The sequence below is a fragment of the Myotis nattereri genome (assembly GCF_964212035.1).
Source record: "Myotis nattereri genome assembly, chromosome: 5".
In the NCBI taxonomy this organism is placed as follows: Eukaryota; Metazoa; Chordata; class Mammalia; order Chiroptera; family Vespertilionidae; genus Myotis; species Myotis nattereri.
In genome coordinates this window covers 38,098,118-38,117,500 of record NC_138080.1, presented here as the reverse complement: position 1 = coordinate 38,117,500, position 19,383 = coordinate 38,098,118, and the positions used below count along the sequence as shown (strand labels likewise).

The following is a 19,383-nucleotide window of genomic DNA, read 5'->3' as shown; positions in this document are numbered from 1 at the left end:
CATCGTAGGATTTAAACTTTATTCTGTTTTGGTCACTGGCATGTTTCCCAGTACTTAAAATGGTATGTGGCTTATAGAAGGAGCTTGATACTACTACACACCTATTGGTATGTATAAAGTCCAGAACAGCACCACCACCAAAGACTGATAAGAATGCGAAGCAAAAGAACTCTTCCATTGCTGGTGTGAATACAAAAATGATGGAGTAACAGTTTCTTACAACAGTAAACATATGCTTACCGTTAATCCAGTAATCATTCCTTAATATTCACCCAAATGATTTGAAAACATGTCCACACAAATTTATAACAGCTTTATGCATAATTGCCCAACCTTGCAAACAACCAAGATGTTCTTCAGTGGTACATTTAGACAATGGAATATTATTCAGTGCTGAAAAGAAATGAACTAGCAAGCCATGTAAAGACATGGAGTAAACAGGCATGCATATTACCAAGTGAAAGAAGCCAATCTACAAAGGCTACATCCTACTACAACTACATGACATTGTGCAAAAGGCAAAGCTATGGGGACAGTAAAAAAAAAAAAAAAAATCAGTGGTTATCAGGGGTTTGGGTAGGGGGAGGAAAGAAAGAATAGGCAGAAGACAAAGAACATTTAGGGCAGTGAAACTAGTTTGCCTGATACTATAAATGGATATATGCTATTATAAATTTGCCACAACTTAGAGAATTTACACCACCAAGATGTGTTTATGGATCGTAATAAACGTACCACTCTGGTGTGGGGTATCGATATTGAGAAAGGCTGTGCCTGAGTGAGGGGCAGGGATGTGGTTGGAAAATCTGCACTTTATGGTCAGTTTTGCTGGGAAACTAAAACTATTCTAAAAAAATAATGTCTATTTAACAAACCAAATCTCAGCAATCAAGACATTCAAATATTACAAATAAGAAAAAATAATATTATTGAAATGTGGCCCTGGATTCAATTTTACCGGTCCATTAATTTAACAAATAATTACTGAGTGCCACTCCATATAAGTACATACATACGTTAAGGTGCTAGAACCACAAAATGACTTAGCTCCAATCAAGACGCTCATAGTATAGTGGTAGCTGACAGTAAAACAGATAAACTGACAGATTGTGGAGTCCTACAGAAATAAGCAGAGAGGTTGATGAGAGCTCAGGAAAGGATCCTAACCTAACCTGAGGGGTAGAATCAGATGAAGTTAAAGGGAAGACTGTCGAAATGAGTAATGATTATCCAGGTGTAGCAGGGTTAAAATAGATATTTACCATATTCAGATGTGAAAAATAAAAGAGCATTTGTTTTCAACTCCTTGAAAATGCATCTAAATATGACACCTCCATTCCATCTGATTAGGCCGCAGCCGTGGGCAAACTACGGCCTGCGGCCGGATCCGGCCCATTTGAAATGAATAAAACTAAAAAAGAAAAAGACTGTACCCTTTTATGTAATGATGTTTACTTTGAATTTATATTAGTTCACACAAACACTCCATCCATGCTTTTGTTCTGGCCCTCCGGTCCAGTTTAAGAACCCATTGTGGCCCTCCAGTCAAAAAGTTTGCCCACCCCTGGATTAGGGTGCACTTCAGGGACAGCAACTTAAACTGACCAATTGGAAATGACAATTTCTTTCTGGGAGCTAGGTCTTAAGGGAAAATGTTCAGTCTTTCAGGATTTCTCTTTTTCTTCCTTTTTTTCTTGTCCAGAAGCCACTTGGTTATAAGAAGGCTAACCAGACACCTTTGCTTGCCAAGAAATCCCTAGATTCTTTCCTCGTGGTCTCTCTGACTTAGCACTTGTTCTAATTTTTTTGGTGTTTTATAGATTAAGTATTATTGTTAATCACTGTTTTAAAATACATCATTATTGGTTTGATATATCTTCAATTTTACTTCTAGATTCTCCCATGGTATAAAAGAGTCTGAGACTATTTTAATGTTTAAATGTTAGGCTAAATCTAAGAAGTAAAGAGACAAAGAAAACAATAATGTTTAAATGTTAGGCTAAATCTATAAAACAGCCAATATCAACAATGGTCCATATGTCGTTACCAGACCCTTTAAATAACAAAGAAACTAACATGATTTTCCGGGCAGCTAACCCCTGATCTGAGTAGTGGCAGAAGTTTTCAACTTTGTTCCCCCTGCTGGCCACTTGGTGTACAGAACTGAGACATCTGTGACGTATCCGTGAGTGACAGTGCTGTGGAAAATTACGTTAGTTGTAAGTGAAGGCTGAGTAGTGCTGCCATGGACCGTATATATAGTAATCCGAATGCTTTGAGATCAACAAACATGTATTTATTTTTGTAAAAAACCCTTCAGGCAGCAATGGGCTAAAAGAAATGAAGGTTCATATATTTATTTAAAAATTAAGGACCGAGTTTACATTTCACAAGAAAGTTGATGGTGAATGTGCAACTTGAACATTTAACATTCATGAAAAGGGGCTCCATGAATAGCATTATCCACGTAAAAGCCAAAAGACACAAATGAGCTGAAAATACATCAACATTTATTTCAGAATTTACAGTCCTTTAAAGAATACTGCCCAAAGATGATTGGATATGTGCATTTGCAGGGGGAGCATTTACATATCTATAATAATAAAAGCATAATATGCTAATTAGACTTTTTTGATATAAAGTTTTCTTGGAAAAGTGCATAACAGAAAATTTGCATGCAATGAAGTAAGATTAGTCTCATTCCCTGCTTCAGAGAGAAAGTTGGCTAAATTAATTTTAAATGAGTTTAATTTTTAAATTCAAATCTTTGATCCAAGTACGCTTTTGGAATTGCATTTGTTGAAGATAAAATACCCGATGCCCTTGTAAATCCTATTGTAAAGTCGCTCTTAAATTAATTTAAGAAGTTCAACACTGAAAATAAATGTCATTTATTTGTGATGGAGCTGAGTAAAATGTTTGTTGGAACTCATCACTGTGTTACAAACTACGTTCCTTGTAAATTAAAAAAAGAAACTATGGAGCTGCAATATTTTTGGAATTAGTTGTGACACATTTGATTTATTTTATATTCATAAACTCTGTTACATTCTGTCAATTGAAGAGAAGCTGTAGCTGTTAAAATTTACAACTTTTTAATGTAAATGCAGAGTAACTAAACTATAATTTTTGTGTGTAACAAAGCTGATGTTAAATTAAAATTATATCTCATCATGACACAACATGTTTTCTCTATTTACTGCTTGTCATTAGTTAATTTTTTAAAAAGTTTGACTATTTAAAGATCTATTTGTAAATATGCTGGAACTCTTCATTTTATAACAATGATGAGTTCCAGATATATTTATGAATATTCTGATTATATTCTGTAATGCTATTGAACTTTTGGTAAACGGGTTCTCTAAATTTTGGTTGCATTGTTCAAAATAGGTTGGAAATATTTAATCAAAATTATTTTATAAATGGAGCACTAAATTTTTAGATTCTAAAGTTTTTTAGCAAATAGGATTTATTAAAATGAAGTTTCTAAACAGGAACACATTGAGATTAATGCCTACAATAGAAAGGGAGAAACAATAAGGTCTTAAATAATACATTTATATTTTAAATTTAAGAATTGTGCTATGAAATACATTAGCTTAATGGAAGATTATATTGATGTATTGCTTGTTTTTAATTAGGTAACATATTGAAATGAAACAAAATTAAGATGACACATTTTCTAGCATCTAAATTAGCAAAGAATTTTAAAATATTCCTAAGTAGAAGCAACTACTTTGATTGAGTAGTGTCCCATAAACATATTTGTTGCTAAACAGTACTCTTATTCAAGAAAAAGACAGTATCTATAAAAATATATGGGCTGAAATAGGTTACCTATTTCAACAAAAAAGTTAAACCAAACTTTGGAATTATCAAATATTTTAGCTATATAGATTATTTTCTCAATTAAAAAATGTATAGTCTACACAGTAAGATCAATTGCCAGTATGAAAATTTAAAAATATAAACATTAAATAATCATTATTGAAAGAAATGATTGCAATAAAGATACAAACATGCTATGGTCTTGGGTAAAAGGACTCATTATTGTGAAAAATGTTATTCTCCCATAATTAAGCTACAATATTAATTCAATTTAAATAAAAATCCTGCCCTAGCCAGTTCTCTCAGTGGTTAGAGCACCAGCCCTCTGACTGAAGGGTACTGGGTTTGATTCTGGTCAAGGACACATACCTTGGTTGCGGGCTCAAACCCCAGCCCTGGTCAGAGTGCGTGGGGGAGGTAACCAATCGATATGTCTCTCTCACATTGATTTTCCTCTCTCTCTGTTTCTCCCCCTCCCTTCGACTCTCTCTAAAAATCAATGGAAAAACATCCTCAAGTAAGGTTTAACAAAAATAAAGTAAAAAATCCTAATGTAATTTTTCAACTGGAAATTAATCTGAAGTATAAAAGTGCATGCACAGCAATGGCAATTTTGAAAAATAAAAAGTCAAGAAGCAAGAAAGGGAGGAATAAATGGTGATAGAAGGAACTTGCTTGAGATGGTGAACACATAATACAATATACAGATGGTGTATTATAGAATTGTACATCTAAGACCTATATAATTTTATTAACCAATGTCACCCCAATAAAGTCAATAAAAAAGAAAAAGTCAAGAAGCAGACCTGCCTAAAAAAGGACAAGTTATATAAATAAAGCTATGGTGTTTAAATAGCTTCAGGTTTGGAGCCTCTGTACCCATTAGGTACAGAACAGAGTCCAGAATCAGATGCATATATGGAAATTTAAGGTAAAAATGACATTTCAAATCATATGGAAACATTTTTAATAAATGATAATGGGGAAAATATCTACCTTCTTAGAAAAAGATTTACACAAAAATTCAGTCTACTTGTGTTTAAAATGTAAGCACGACCTGTGCTATAAAATTCCTGTGTTAAATATATATTTTAGTATTTCGGGAATATGGGAGGTATAATTGATTAAGAAAAAGATTTTATGATATATATTTATATATTTGCAACCCTCTGTAGTATGAAAGAATGAAAGGTATCATAAAGTTAAAATTTTGAGGACATACAAATAACACATATAAATAAAAATGAAAAGACAATCTCATATAAAATCAGAGAAAGTTTAAACAGAAAACAGACTGAAGAAACAGTAATGGTCACTAAGTACGCAGAACAAAGAAAGGTCAACGTCAGGGAGTAAAAGAGTAAAAGACACAATGGAATACAATTTTACAGTCATCAGATTAGAAAAAATAACACCTTTAAATCTGAAGCAAGATGGCCATGTTAATATGTTTTGTACAAAATATTTTTTAATTATCTATACTTTTTTATGTTTGAAATGTCTTTTATATTTATACCACAGAAGGAATATAAAAAAGGGGTCAGGAAGCAAATTTGAAAGTGGATAACAGTGAAGAGGATTTTGAGTTGAGTTTCAGTTGTTTGTTTATTTTTGTTTGTTTTTCAGTTTCTAGTGTTTGAATTTTCCAGTACAAACATGTTGATTTTTTAAGACATCATTCAAATGTATTGTATTATCCTTTTTAAAAATCAAATGATCTGTAGTCATTTTAAAAATATCTTAAAAGACTACAAAAGTGAAAAAGAGGTTATTGCTAAATACTTTATATCCTGAGTTGTATAGTATAAAATAAACACTCAAAGGGAAAAATGTGGGCTGCAAAATTAAGTTTAAAATTATTTTTCAGATTTTTTAATATTGTAGATTCACATTTAGTTTTAAAAGTGAACTAGAATCATATTTGACCTGATTTATTCAATTGAAAGAGAGAGAGAGAGAGAGAGAGAGAGAGACTAAGATTTCTGGTTTTGACCCAGCTTGTAAATTCTTATGTTCTTAACTAGCAGCTGGAATTTTAAAAACAAAAGGAAGAAAATGCTCAGACTTGGCACATGCCTGCTGATTATTGCCAGGAGAAATATCACTCAAGTAAATTTTATTGACCTGACAAGGAACAACTGCTATGTCAAAATGTATTTAATGAAAACATTTTATTCATAATTTACACACTTAATTTGAATAAATTTACCATAACCAGGTTGTTATCTGTGGTTTCCTTTACATTATAGGCCTGCTAAATTATCTTTCTAGTAATTGCCCTTTCTCTAAAACTCTCTGGTGTAACTAACCTATACTCATTATTCTGCTAGTACTTTGGATACATATCTCTTTGAAGACCTAAAACACTTTATTATAGACTGCAGATGTAATCTTTTTCCCTCTTTCTCTCAGACAATGGTGGACATATAATTTGTGACTTAACTGCTTTTTTTCAAATGACAATTACACTGAAAAATTTATTCACATTTCTCAAAACTTCACAAAATGACCACACATTGAACATCCAGTGTTTTAAAGTTCTTATGAGAAATCTCAACTAAAATCAAAAGATGACCTGATCATTTAATGAGGATTGGATGGACTTCTGCCCTAGGAGAGGATATCAGAGGGCTTGTCTGAGTGCCTCTTTGGAATAAACTCCAGCTTATGGAAAAACATTGTCTGGCTACCAGAAGGCTGAAGGTTCAGATCTGCTCACATTTATGAAATAATTTATTTCATAGACCTAAACTATAACAAACAGACTCTACAAGCCAACATCAGTTTGGCAATATCTAAAAGTTGTGTAATGTTTTGAGTAGCGAATAGAAAGGCACTATAATAATCTTTTGACTGGCCTCAGGGTATTTTGATGCCTGATATTTCAGGATAGCTAATTATTTACAAGGACCACAACTTCGCTAATCCTTGGGAAGAAAGTCCTGAATAATATTAGCAAAAGACCCACTTCAAATTCTCATTTCCAGAAGATTTGAAGAGTATTATTATCAAATAGCAGAAATTTAAACATGACTACATAAATACCAGAGAATTAAATTATAAATTTATCTTCAAGGTGAAATATTATAAAATGTCTTTCACTGCAATACACTCATTAAAATGCAGAAGAGAATACAATTCTCTTTTTTATCTTATTTTAATTTTCTTGTTTTCTAGTTCTTTATTTTCATCTTGACCTTCATTACAGGCAATTCATCACATTATTTTTGTTTACTTGCTTGATTTTGTTTTCCTCCTGACCCTTTTTGTGAACACACCATGGTTTCTAGATGCTCTGTTTTTAATTTTGCATGTCAGATTTGTGGTCTTGTATATTTAAAGAATTTCTTGAATCCTAAAGCTAAGGCAACTTTTGCTGTCATCTAAAATGTAGCTCACTTATCTTACAAAAGAGAAAACTGAGTCTCTGAAAAATTAGTGAATCTACATAGTTTCTTAATGAAGAATATAGACTTATGATGCATTTTCCTGAATTAGTTTTCTTACACAGAGAGCAGCAATGGAGCATATAGTTTAAGGAATTACTGAGATTGGACACTGGGGCTATCTCTGGGGAAGGTGCTACCCAATTTTGGAAGAGCATTCCGTGGAAAGGTCCTGTGAAGCAGGATGCAAATATGAGAGTTGGGGAAACTGGGGTTATTTGGGGAATTGATTAAGGAAGAAAGAAAATGGTGACAGCTCTGAGCAGCAAAGAATAAATGGAAGGATCACAGAAAAAAAAGGACATACTCTTATTACCAATTATGCTGGAATATTAAGGTAAACCATATAGTCAGCAAGACATTTGAGGAATTCTAATGTTACCCTTACAAACAAGGATTGCAAAATACCATTAATGATAATATGTTTAAGTGATCTGTAACTGATTTAAAGAGCAGTTGCTAATTTTTTACAGGAGTAATCAATCAAGAGAAAAACCTCTAGTGCAGTGGTTCTCAACCTTGGCTGCACATTAGAATCACCTGGGAATCTTTTTAAAATCCTTCAGTGATTCTAATGTGCAGCCAAAGTTGAGAACCACTGCTCTAGTGCATATTGCAGACATTTCTCAGGCCTGTCCTTTCAGGAGTACATAAAGGTATGCTGTCCAATTCTCTGGATAATTAACTAGGAAAGATATGGATCATCAAGCTATAATTATGGACTGAATCTTGCAAGATGATATTTAACTGGGGCAAAGGCAAAATACTTTGCATTCAGTTAAGCAAATCACTTGGGTAAACACAGAATGGGCCACATAGAATTTAGTTGTAGTACTTAGCCAACTGCAAATGGGGTCTCAGTCAAGAGTGTTTTGTAGCTGCCTCTAATGTACGAGTAATCTTAGGCTGCCAGTCACAGAATGACTGGCACTGGCACCATGAGGGGATGACCCACACTGCATGTCTTGGTTTAGGCCAATGTGTGGAAAGACATCCAGCCAGGCGGGAATAAGCAGAGGAGAGAACAGGAGATCTTTTCATATGAAAAAAACAAACAAATGAAATTTGCATATTTAACTGGGTATATTTAACTTGCAGAGCTTACTTAAGAATACCAGAGTCACATTTTATAAATATTTGGAAATCATCAGATAGATTTCAAAATGACTGATGCTTGTTCTAATTTTGTGAGCTATTAATTCATAGGAGTTCGCTCAGTCCACTTCTTAATTGTGTGACTTTGAGAAAGGCACTTAACCTTTCTATACCTTAATTTGCTGAAATAAGACCTATTTCATTAAGTTGTACTTATGATTAAACCAGGGACACTGTGTGATAGATATAAAACTATGGTGACATCAACTTTTTATAAGACTTGTAACTATATTGTGTTTTTAGTATATTGTCATATGGTTAGACTATTTCATAATGGGCAAAAATTCAACCTACCAAGAAGGGGACAGATTGGGAGACAATGGCCATGGTGTTAAGTAGAATGAAATAGTTAATGTTTAAGTGAGGACTGATTTTATAAGAAACTAGTGCATTAATGAATATTTTTGTTTTGGAAAAACTTACTTTTTAATCAACATTGTATCTGCAGAGGCTTAAGTAATACATACTCAGAAAACAAGAACTGTCTGTATCTCTGACTATTCAAGCAAAAGGCACAATAGTATTTTGAATAATATCTACGCTGTATAAATTATGAAAGAGCTTGAATAACAGTACAGATGGTTAGGAAATAATCATTGCTCAAATCTATCATTTGCCTTAACTAATATTAGCATAAATTCCAGAGTAACCAGTCAGTTGAATCACGTGTAGTTTTGAAATGAATCTGAAAAATTAAAAAGCAAAAACCTCCCATCTCTCTTTATCCAAGATGGGGTTTTTTATCCAAAGCCCCATCAGAGCATATTTTGAAAGGTTTTTAAAATTTTTGTCAGAACGTTATCTTCAAATTAACCCTTAAAAGTATTTTTCTATAATTTTTGGAATTTAGGCTGTTCTTTGTTGAAAAAGTCCTTTCTACACCAAATTGTTTTCTTATATTTGCTTTTCCAAGCTGAATAATTAAATGTTCTTTAACTTTCTCACACGGGTGATGTTTTCCTTTTTTGTTACCTACATTCCTCTTTAGATATGAAATACATAATTAGATCCTTTATGAATATAGTGATAATTTATGTATATCCTATGTCATATTTGTCTTTTAGCAAACAACAAAGTTTTATTATGACTCTAAAAATTATTATGCAATATTCTTCCATGATTAAAAATATCCTCTATTTCTTTTTATCATCTGGAGGAAAACTTGCTCATCTAGGCTGACACAAATAAAAGGCTGAAAATAAATCTTTAGGGTTTTTTTCCTACCTCTATTCCTACACATTGACTTGCACTGTATAGTCTAAATCATAATATAGCTGTTTCCTTCCCTTGTAGATTAGCTATTTATGAAGCAACCAAACAAGATGCATTTATAAATAAAACTGTGATGTTAATGAACATTTGTCTTTTGAAAAGATAACCTTCCATTTTATTTCATTCATCCAATTTAAAAATATCATGCTGTGGATGCTGAACTTGAGTAAACTAATAATAATCTACTCCAGAGGAGGAAGGTTACTGACCACTTTAATATTTAATTTACCTTCTCTAGACACGTCACTCAATTTTACATCTTACCAGTAACAATTGCACATGAAAATTACATAGTGTTTTTTAAAATTAAATAAAGCACTTTGTGAAAAGCATGACTTCATTGCAGAATTCCCTCTGTAGCATATGAGTTAATATTTTTATTGATATTTTATTAGGTGATATGAATTTTGAGGCTTCAAGTTGTCATGGTAATTGGCCTGTGTATTTTCTGGCTGCACTTGAGAGTAAAAAAAAAATATTTGAAGGAAAGAAAAATAAATGAAACTAAGACAATTTCTGTACAACCAAAAGCAAGCATTCACTGTATTTATTCCAGAATTCTTTTGTGAGGTGGAATGAAGAATGTTCTAGACCAGAGGAAGAAATGGTACATTGAACCTCTAACTTTCATAAAAGTGGTCAGGTAAAACTTTGCTGAAATTTGAGGATAAAGCACACTGTGGATCAGGCCTTTAGATTTGATAAAGGAAATGTCTGAAACTGGGACAAACAAATGGAGCCACTTTCCTTCTTTTGGCGTCAGTGGAATTCTCGGTGATGAGAGTTAGCTTTCTAGTTTAATCTAAGCTTCAGTTTTAGTGTGATTATTTCATTTTTATTTTTAGTGGCAGCAAAACAAGTCATTATGCTAAACACCATTTGAATTGAAGTTACTAAATTTTTATTTATACTTAAATATTGAAAAAAAGTTTCCTATTTTTTTTTTATGTTCAGTGCAAATGCTCTATGACTCTGCATTCCATGAGGAAACTTGATTAGTCATATCATAAAGAGTATTTTACTGTCTTTCTATGTTTTACTCTTTCTTTCTGTTCCCCAGTTTTGCTTAAACTCAGTGATGCTTTTTTTTTGTCTTTATTTTACACACTATCTTCAGAAATTTCATTTATCTTCATGTCTCCAAGCAATATTTCTAACTTTATTTCTCTATAGTTACGCAACCATTCTTAACTCAAGCTCTATTCCAAGACACTCATAGTCAAAAATAAATTTCTAATGAAATATGTATTTTCACAAGAAACATGGCATTTTTAAGCAGATGTCAGCTTCTGCACTCCTTTTTCCATGAATCACCTGCTCTCTTCTAATTCACGTAAATGAAGCAACATTTAAAACCCCATGATTGAGAGAAATCTTGGCAGACTCATCTCTGTTTTAAATTTTAATTGATTTGAGAGAGAGAGAGAGAGAGAGAGAGAGAGAGAGAGAGAGAGAAAGAGAGAGAGAGAGAGAGAGAGAGAGAGAGAGAGAGACATCAATTTGTCATTCCACATATTTATGCATTCATTGGTCAACTCTTATATGTGCCCTCAAGAACCCACTAACTTGGTGTATAGCAGTGGTTCTCAACCTTCCTAATGCTGCGACCCTTTAATACAGTTCCTCATGTTGTGGTGACCCCCAACCATAAAATTATTTTTGTTGCTACTTCATAACTGTAATTTTGCTACTGTTATGAATTGTAATGTAAATATCTGATATGCAGGATGTATTTTCATTGTTACAAATTGAACATAATTAAAGCATAGTGATTAATTACAAAAGCAATATGTAATTATATATGTGTTTTCCAATGGTCTTAGGCGACCCCTGTGAAAGCGTCGTTCGACCCCCAAAGGGGTCGAGACCTAGTTTGAGAACCACTGGTGTAGAGGGATGATCCTCTAACCAACTGAGCCAGGGAAGGGAGCCTGAACTTTATGCTTAATTCTTATGCAAATCATTGAAAAAGTCTTCCAAATGTTTCTTTTTCCCCTATTATTGCTCAGCTCTTTGAATATTTTATTACTTTATGATGAATTTAGCTATTTCGATAGATATCTTCTCATGCTCTTAATTAAATAAGCTTTGGCCTGATGATTTTCCTTCATTGTAGATCAGTGCATATGACTAGAAGAGAAAGTTGCTCAAATTTTTCTTCTATTGTTTTTAATCTAACATATTTATTACATTTCTAACATTTTTTCATTTTGTATTTTTTTATATGTAACCTAATTCTTTTTTCTTCTTAAAGAGTTTCTCACAAGGTGTGCCTACTTTCTCAGATTTTTCAAAGTACCAGTTTTGTGTTTTTCTGTGATTCTTTGAATGTTCTTTTCCTTTTTGGTCTCCTTGAATGGAATGCTTAGCTCAGTGTTTTCTTAGGGCAAAAAACTGTTTAGGTTGTATCTCAAAATTTTTAATTCTTAGTGCTTTGTCATTTAGCACCAAGTCTTTATTCTTTCTTTTTTTTTTTTTTTTACTTCTTCTTTAAACAGTCATTTGTACATGGTGTTAATAGTTTCCAGGCACATTACTATATAGTAATGTATAATAATTCATGTTAATATCTAAAAATTTATAGTAATTTTATATTGTTATTGATTACATTGCATTTCAGTCAGATCACATTTTATCATGTGTTGATTCTTAGGAATTTATTGAAGCATCTTTTATGGCTTACTACATAATCTTTGTAAATGCTCTTATTTGCTAAAAACAAATGAAACTATGAGTTTTCTCTCTGCAAATTAATGAATTATTCTGTTCAAATATTTGTACCTATACTTTGAAGTTATTGACTTATCTATTTTTAAGTCGTATTCAAGTTACTGACATCTATTTTTAAACCATAGTTCTGACTGCTTTATATATTTGGAAGAATACAGAAGACATTTTCATAATCATTATACCTTATTTATGTATTATTTCTTTATCAGCATGTAACCCAAGTGTTTCTCTTATGATTTTTTCCTATAATTTATTTTTCTAACAAAGAAATTATTACCTTGAATTTTTTAAAAACGTATTTCTCTAATGTGCATTTTTTGTATATCCCCCAAGTTTCTTTGTATGGTATTTTTAAAAAGTGTTTAGTTGACAACATATTGTAGAATTTTAATATTTGTGAATATTTAGCTTGAGAATCTATTTTGATGCATAGATTTAACCTTTGCATCTATTTTAATTATAATATTGAGAGCTACTTTTGCTCTCTTCCCTTGCTTTATGTATATTATGTTTTTATTTATTTTCTTCTTTCTCACATTACATTGAAAGTTATTTATTCTACTTTTATTCTTTGATGTTACCCTTAGCTCACACTTTTGTTGTTGTTGTTTACTCATCAATTTCTGTTATAGAACTCTTCCTCTGATTCTCTCCGCATGCCTCTTCTCCATAACTTTCTTTTTCCTACAGTAGGAATTAGTATCATCCAGGGTTTTAAATCCAAGTCATTAATGTACACTTTTAGGGGTGTAGCGTTATTGCTAGTTTAGACAAAATAATTTTCTAAGTAAATTGCTACGTTTATTCACTCTTAGTATTGTTCTTCTTTGTCATTTTCTCCTTTGTGCTAACAGTACAGCATTAACATTTGCTTATCATCTTTAATGGAATTATTATATTGAATAAATAACTCCTCAACTAGTTCTTGAAGTCCTTCAAAACAGGGACTTTGGGGCTTTATTTATTGTTGAAGTACCCAACATATTATGTGAAATATATTAGGTACTTGATAGATACTTTTCAATTGATGCTTAAATGAATGAACATCCCCCAGGTCACTTAAAACAGTCCTGGCCATTGGCATACACTTACTGAATATTTATTGAATTACTGAATATCATCACAAGCTACTAAAACCTTTGCCTTTAAATTATGTTTCTTTTTTCCTTGTTTCCCATGCCTCTCAAACCAGTTATTTTTCCCCTGTTGCAATCAGAATTCACTCAATTGTCAATGTTATGTTCCTTACAGCTCTTCTTCCAGTAGATTAAACTCTTTTAAATCTTTTAATTTGTGATTTTAAGCCATTATTTTTTTTAAAAAAGATGTGGGAATTTGCTATGAGTTTAAGAAAAACACCTTGAAAATCTGACCTCAGGATCTTCCACTTTGACAGGATTTTAATGTCTACTAAAGAAGGTTAATAAACACTATCTCTATTTTGAGCCAAATTAATGTCTAATAAAAGAGCAGGAAGTGCTTACTGACTGAAATATGAAAGGGACGCTTGAGGCAATCTACTCATTCCTGATAAAGGAATTAAGAAGCAAGGGGAGGGGGCAAGAGGCTCTGTTTTGCCTAATTGAGCCTTTGATTAATTTGGAAGTGTCCTGGGAAAGGAGAAACAATGAAAGGTCATGTTATGTCAACACTGTGTCCTGCAAATTAGCCCTTTCCTTACTCAAAAAAAAAAAAAAAAAAAAAAATGTCCAGAGACCCAGCTATCTCTCAGGTGCTGTTTCTTTCTCATTTTTCTTTATAAGTAACTTTCACAAATAACACATTTTACTCACTGCTCTCACTTTCTCATGCACTTTTTTAATTTTTGAAATCCAGATTTGGCCCTCATCATTTGAATCACATTGGTCTCTGTGATCAATAACGATGGCTTTTTTAAAATTTAATTTTTCAATTACACTTGACATGCAATATTATGTCAATTTCAGGTGGACGACATAGTAGTTAGACATTTATTTACTTATGAAGTGATACTCCAATAAGTCTAGTATACAACATTATTGACTATATTCCCTATGTTGTCCTCTTTTCAATCACCTTTTAAAAAACATTTCACGGCATTTGATACTGTTAAACAGATCTCCACATACTCCTCTCTTCTGAGATGAAATGCTATTGATTTGAATTTGCCATCTATGATGACCCTTTAGCTGGAATTCCTTCCAACACCCTCTAAATATAGACATTTCTTATGGATCTGTTCTTGATGTGTCTCTCTATATTTTATCCTTCAGAAATTTCATCTTCTTATTTGAGTGACTTTCCATATGGCTTTGAGTAATGTATCCCCAGTTCTAACTCCTCCCTTTGGCTTTATACTTAAGTTTCCCAAACCTCAAATATATTAAGATTTAGATTTATCAATATTCCCTTCAGCATTTACTTCTTCATCCTACGTTTTCTCTCTTTGTCAATAGTTTTAATATGATTCTACTTATCTAAGAGCTTTAGCTCTGACTCATCGGAGCCCAGAACCTTTACATCAACTTTGTATGGGAGCAAATGAAGGCTGGCAAAATATTCCACCCCAAAATATGCCACCCTAACATAAGGAGTATTTGAGATAAAGGCACTTGAGAAATAGCAGGTGCAAGGAAGGCATTCTAATCTCCCCCTTTCTTCCTGAAAACAAGAACTAAAAACTCGCATATAAAAGATGTGCTCTTTGGACCAAGAAAAAAGAAACATTCCTCAACAGGAATCAAAGTCAATAGAACTGTGTACATACAGACCTTGTTAAAATAACTCTTATCTGCCATTAGCCTCCCCACACACTTTAGTTATTTTTCCACAATTGCCTCTCTTTGTTCAACCTAGTATGAAAGCATTAGGTTTTGCCACTTCTTTGAGTCTTTATTTATTGATGAGGGATCCCATGTTACATAAAACATATATTAAATAAATCTGTAACCTTTTCTCCTGTTAATCTGTCTTATCTGTTTAATTTTTAGGCCCAGACAAAAACGTTTAAGAGGGAAAGATAAAATTTTGCCTCCCCTATAGTATCAACCTCTAATGTTTCTACCTTCTACATCATTCTACTTTGACACTAATTTAATTATTTTTGGTTGGAGTATTATGAAACTTTTTACTTTTTAAAACATTTTTAGTTACAGTTTACATTTAATATTATTTTATAGTAGTTTCAGGTATACAACATAATGGTTAGAAAATCATATACTTTTCAAAATATTCCTCCTGATATTTCCAGTACCCATCTGGAATCATTCATAGTTATTATAATACTAGAGGCTCGGTGCACAAAAATATGTGCACTTGGGGGGGAGAGGGGCTCCCTCAGCCCAGCCTGTACCCTCTTGCAGTCTGGGACAGCTCGGGAGATAACGACCTGCTGGCTTAGGCCTGCTCCTGGGTGGCAGAGGGCAGGCCCAAACCCTAGGTGCAGCCCCTGGTCGGGCTCAGAGCAGGGCTGATTGGGGAGTTGGGGCATCACCCCCTGTCACACTCAAGGCAGGGTCGATGGGGAGGTTACAGCGCCACCCCCTGTCACGCACAGAGCAGGGCCAATCAGGGGGTTGGGGCACTGCCCCCTGTCACTCACAGAGCAGGGCCCATCAGGTGGGTTGGGGCTCCGTACCCTGTCACGCACAGAGCAGGGTTGATCAGGGGGTTGGGGAGCTCCCCCCCTGTCACTCACAGAGTAGGGCCGATAGGGGAGTTGGGGCACCGCTCCCTGTCACACACAGAGCAGGGCGGATCAGGGGGTTGGGGTGCCGCACCCTGTCACACTCAGGGCAGGGCCGATGAGGAGGTTATGGCTCTACCCCGTCACACACAGAGCAGGGCCGATGAGGGGGTTGGGGCGCTGCCACTGTCACACTCAGGGCAGGGCTGATGGGGAGGTTATGGCTCTACCCCGTCACACACAGAGCAGGGCCCGTGGGGGTGGGGGGGATTGGGACGCCACACCCTGTCACACACAGAGCAGGGCCGATCAGGAGGTTGGGTTCCGCACCCTGTCACACACAGAGCAGGGCCGATCAGGGGGTTGGGGCACTGCACCTTGTCACACACAGAGCCACAGGGCGATCAGGGGGTTGGGGAGCTCCCCCCTATCAGGCACAGAGCAGGGTGGATAGGGAGGTTGTGGCCCCGCCCCTTGTCACACACAGAGCTGCAGGGCGATCAGGGGGTTTGGGTGCTGTCCCCTGTCATGCTGATCCCAGTGCCAGGAGGCCTCGTGGCTCCGCTGATCCCGATGCTGGGAGGCATATTACCCTTTTCCTATATAGGATAGAGGCCTGGTGCACGGGTGGGGGCCGGCTGGTTTGCCCTGAAGGGTGTCCTGGATTAGGGTGGGGGTCCCCACTGGGGTGCCTGGCCAGCCTGGATGAGGGGCTGAGGGCTGTTTTCAGGCTGGTGGGTGACTGAAGCTCTCAACCGCTCCTTTTTTTTTTTTTTTTTTTTTTTTTTATTCTGGGCCAGCTTTAGCTCTGAGGCCTCTGCTGCTGAAAGCAGGTATCTGGTTTGTTTCGGTTCTATAATTGAAACACTGTTTCAACTCCAGCTCTGAGATCCCGACTGGCTGAAAGCAGGGTTTCTGGGGTTTTGTTTAGCTTCTATATTTGTAACAATGTTTCAAACTGCAAGCTCAGAGGCTGGCAGCGGCAGGCGTTGGAGTCCTCTGTCATTGAAGCAAGCAAGCCTCATGATCGCTTCAAGCTGCCTGGCTGCCAGCCGCCATCTTGGCTGGCAGTTAATTTGCATATCGCCCTGATTAGCCAATGGGAAGGGTAGAGGAGGTACGGCTAATTACCATGTTTCTCTTCTATTAGGTAGGATCATTGACTATATTTTCTATGCTGTACTTTACATCCCCATGATTATTTTGTAACTACCAATTTGTACATATTAATACCTTCATCTTTTTCACCCAACTTCCCAATTCCTCTCCCCTCTGGCAACTGTCAGTTTGTTCTCTGTATCTATCAGTCTGTTTCTATTTTGTTTGTTTGTTTGTTTTGGTGTTTAGATTCCACATATAAGTGAAAACATATGGTATCTGTCTATCTCTGACTGGTTATTTCACTTAGCAAAATACCCTCTAGGTCCATCCACATTGTTGCAAATGGTAAGATTTTATTCTTTTTTTATGGCCAAGTAGTATTCCATTGTATACATGTACCTCCACTTTTTTATCCACTCATCTACTGATGGGCATTAGAAACTGCTTCCATATCTTAGCTGTTATAAATAACTGCAATGAGTATAGGAATTCATACATTCTTTCAAATTAGTGGTTTGGGTTTCTTAGAATATATACCCAGAAGTGGAATTGCTCCTCAACATCATTAATCATCAGAGAAATGCAAATTAAAACCACAATAAAGTATCACTTCAGACCTGTCAGAATGGCTATTATCAATAAATCAAAAACAACAAGTATTGGTAAGGATGTAGAGGAAAGAATGCTTATGCACTGTTCGTGGGAATGAGAATTGGTGCAGCCACTATGGAAAACAGTATGGAGTTTCCTAAAAATATTAAAAATAAAACTGCCATATGAAGTCTTCTTAAGTAACCTTGGTTCATTTGGCTGAACGAATATTTAAGAGCATAATATTGACCAAATCATGGTCTTGCTCCTGAATCTTGGCCTGCTCCTCACTGCCTATTGGATAACATCCAGCATCTCTGGTTTAGTAATTAGGGAACCGGTTTGCCTTAGACTATTTTGCATGTGATTTTTATCTCAATATCTTCCCATACACCTAATTTTGCAACCAGGATACAGAATCAGCCTATCCTCAAAATGCCTTTATAATATAGATAAAAAATATTCACATTGCTGGGAATCTTTTGTTGTTCTTCACCATTTTTATTGCTAATAGCTCCCCCAACTAAAACTTGGTTATTTTATTTTAATCTAATTTAGTGCTTTATCCATGAGTACACTTAATATTTAAGAACTGCTTATAAAATTAATGCATTAAAATTTAACAAGAAAGGCATTATTATCAGAGAAATAGCTATTTTCACTTCCTTACGTTAAGAGAACCCAACAGCATGGGTGGACCTGGAGACTATTATGCTAAGTGAAATAAGCCTCTCTGAGAAAGATAAGTATTAGATGATCTCACTTATTTGTGTAATCTAATGAACAAAATGAATTGACCAACAAAATAAGACCCAAAGCATGGAGGCATGGAACTAACATACCTCGATGTGGGAGTGGGGTGGGGGGGTGGGGGGCAAGGAGAGATAAACCAAAGAATTTATATACTTATATGCATAGCCCATGGACATGGACAATAGGGTAGTGAAGACTTGGCAGGGTGGGTGGGTAGGGGCTGGGTGGAAAGGAGTAAAGGGGGAGAAAGAGGGAGACATCTGTAATATTGTCAACAATAAATGTATATATTTAAAAAAAAAAGAGAGAACCCAACTTAGAGGGTGACCTCATTCCCCCATGAAGTAGGCACGCCATCTAGTGACAGCTCCCCCACACTACAAACCTTGCCTCAGGCCTGCAAACCCGAAGATTCACCTTTAAATTTTCCTCAAGGAATACATCAAAACGAAACTTTAAAAAAAGATATAACATAGTGCCTTAAGAAAAAATATTGAATAATATTTTTTGTATGGCATTAAAATTAAACCTGCATACCAATTAATTTAAGGTTGACTATATATAGATAAGTTCAGAGAAACAGAAGGACCTGAAGTTTTTATGTGTTGACATTAATCAGTGATGTATTTGGATCCACTTTGAAAAAAGAAATTTTTTTAAAAAATGTCTGTTACCTTGGCTGAATCTCTGATAAAGTGTGAAAAATTTCTTTCCCCCTAAGATGACATATATAACAAACCCTGCAGAGTATACTCTGAATAAATATTAGCTGAGGAGCAGCATAATAGTTCAGAGTAGCATAGACTTTGGACCCAGATGGTCTGTTGTGACAACTTTCATGAA

At 34.9% G+C, this 19,383-nt stretch overlaps 1 protein-coding gene across 2 annotated transcripts in view; it reads right to left on the bottom strand.

The window, feature by feature from the left end:
• Nucleotides 1–19,383, bottom strand: part of GLRA3 (glycine receptor alpha 3) — a gene marked incomplete at both ends in the record, with an annotated part of 132,614 nt that overhangs the window by 46,280 nt on the left and 66,951 nt on the right. The window lies entirely within an intron of this gene.